The sequence below is a fragment of the Equus przewalskii genome, chromosome 31 (assembly GCF_037783145.1).
Source record: "Equus przewalskii isolate Varuska chromosome 31, EquPr2, whole genome shotgun sequence".
Taxonomy (NCBI): Eukaryota; Metazoa; Chordata; class Mammalia; order Perissodactyla; family Equidae; genus Equus; species Equus przewalskii.
In genome coordinates, this window is record NC_091861.1 from 13,138,577 (window position 1) to 13,141,307 (window position 2,731).

A 2,731-nucleotide genomic window follows, 5' to 3' on the forward strand; every position below is an offset into this window, starting at 1 on the left:
GAATCACCTAATTAAACATATCATAATGTCAGCCCAGAGTTCAACACTTTCTCTTAGAGAAATATAATACTTATTTTGGAATGGGACAAGAGTATTTTTTCTTTCATTTAATATGAACATTTTACAAACCTTTAAACTTTTAATTAAAAATTCTACCTTTTGTATTTTCCCAAGGTTCTAGATTAATTTTCCAAGCGTGGAAAGAAATCTTGGGCTTCCCACCTCCTGTCACTGGCTCCCTGCTTCTTCCTCTGCTCTGGAGTGAAATCAAGCAATCCTGACACTTGGAGGGGAGGCTCTTTGAACTGCTGCTGGGGTCCTGGGGACGTAGTTGATTATTTTTGCATGGGGGCATTAAAATTCCAGACATCAATTTTCATCTCCTGGCGATGCTATCTCTATATTGAAGAGGCAGTCTTCAGCCCCTTGCAAAGAGTTTTTGCAAATGCAAATTATGGGAACCCAAGAGAATTAGCTATATTTCTTCAATAAATCCCCTCAAGGTTCTTCTGAAGATGGTTGTGGTTCTCCAAGAAGCAGTAAATTCTGCCTGGGAGGAATGTTGCACCAATACCCCTCAATCTCTAGTGAGTATCCAGTGAGGTGGGTGGGGCTGCTGTGGCAATGGCACACATTAGGTAATACCCCCCATTCGACTGCAGATGTGTGAACTAGTTTAAAACTTTTATTAGGGCTTTTATTAGACTCTGATGCAGTCCCAGCCTCTTTACAGTTGCCAACCTAGCCAGTTGCTCACAAGTTATAACAAATTAGGAATACCTAATGCCTAAGCTATTCTTACACTTTGGGGGCAAATTCCCAAACAAATCACAGTCTTCCTTGTGAATCCAGTCTCCCTCTTAGAAACTGCACTTACAGGCAGAATAACACTTGAGCCAGCGTCTCGTTATGGCTTCGTAAGAATGGTGTGGTTCAGTCCTCTCAAGCACATAAAACCCAGGATCCTTTATCATTTTCTGCCTGGCCACAGAATGCCCTCTCTTGCATCTTTGATGGTGTTCCAACATCATTTATTCTCTTCTTTTTATTGCACATATTCCTTAAGTGACTTGGCTACTTCTGAGTGCCAGGTTGGCATCTCTGAAGGCTGATGTTGGCTTTTGATCCCTAGAAGAGGTATGAAGCAGAAGATCCTCATCCTTCCTCTGCGTGGGGGAGGAGCTGAAGAAGAGGACACCTCTGTTACCTTAGGGAGACACAGTAGCCTGGTCCTCGGCTTCAAAGTTTTGCAACGTGCCAGTGAAATAAGCTTACCAGGCTGTCTATCTCCTTCATCTGAGAAAGACATCAACCTCCGCCTATCTAGACTGACTTACATAGGAGAGAATAAGCACAAAGCAGAAGGTTCCTTTACTCAGTGTTAATGGTGTGTGTTGAAATGTGTCCACTCATCAGTCCTCAAACGTTTCCCTTAAGCTTTCAATCCAGGCACCAAAATGAGATTGCTGCACACTAATAGCTGCACTGAAACCTAAGTCTTTTGAGCAAATGAAACGATAGGACAGCATAACGTTCTAGAAAATGAAACTGGTCGGTTGAAACACTATAATATTTGAACTTCTGAAAAAATCTTAATGCAATACACAAGGCAGATGTATGAAGATTGACCAACATTCAAAGATATTAACTCAGTTTAGTGTGCCTCTTAGTTTGATCTACTTTTTGTCAGTTTCTGTTTGACTTCCTGCTGTCACGGTTACTTCCTGTGGTTATGGTTACAAATCGGGGAATAGCTTAAGTATTCTCTGAAAAATTATGCAGATGTGAAATCATTTACATCTTAATTCCTTTGTTTTATAGACAAAATTGAGACCCAGAAATAAATGAAATCTTTTACCAGGAAAACCCGGGTACAAATTCGACCTAGTTACATCCTAGATATTTGGCATTGGGCAAAATGTTTAGCCTCTCTAGGGCTCTGATTAAGTAAATATTGTACTGATTAAGTGAATGGCATATAAAGAGTCTGTCACAGAATAGGTCCTCAGCAAACCACACTAGCTCCCTTTCCTTTCCTAAAGTCTCACTAGGGCTGTTGTGTAGGATTCAGGATTCCTAATTCTTCATCCAGCATTCTGTCCATTACACCATGCTGCTTCCCTGCTGAGATTTATTGGGAAAATACCTGGTCACATAGTTGCTGCTTCTCAGTAGGGAATGTGTTGGGGAGATGGTGTAAGTGAAAGGCAGAGATGTATGACAAACTTCGACCACCACCATGCCTGAAACTGCAACCACCAACTACAGAAGGGTCATTCTTTGTAATAGGAAGTGTCTGTTGGTATTTTCTGGATCCACAGCTGGCAGTCCCCTTGTGGTTACGTAGCTACACCACACACCAGTACATGGCTGTGATGATGGGACAGTCATGATAAAGCAATAACCATCTCTCTTTAGGATGCTTCCAGTGGCTTGCCTTTCCTAAATAGATTTTGTGGAGACTTACATCTGAATGCGTTTATTATGCACATAGAAACTGACGGCGACTTGATCAACTCTGAATTCTCCTGGAGATTTATGCTGAAATCATTCACTCACTCATTCATTTCTTCTTCAAAAATATCCTGAGCCCTATTGCATGCTTAGCACTTTCCAAAGCACAAGGAAAGATACAAAGGGGTATAATACACAGCCCTTTAAGTGTCTTACAAATTTGGGGACTGCTAACATATTAGAAAACTTAAACAACAAACCACAGGAAACTTTCATT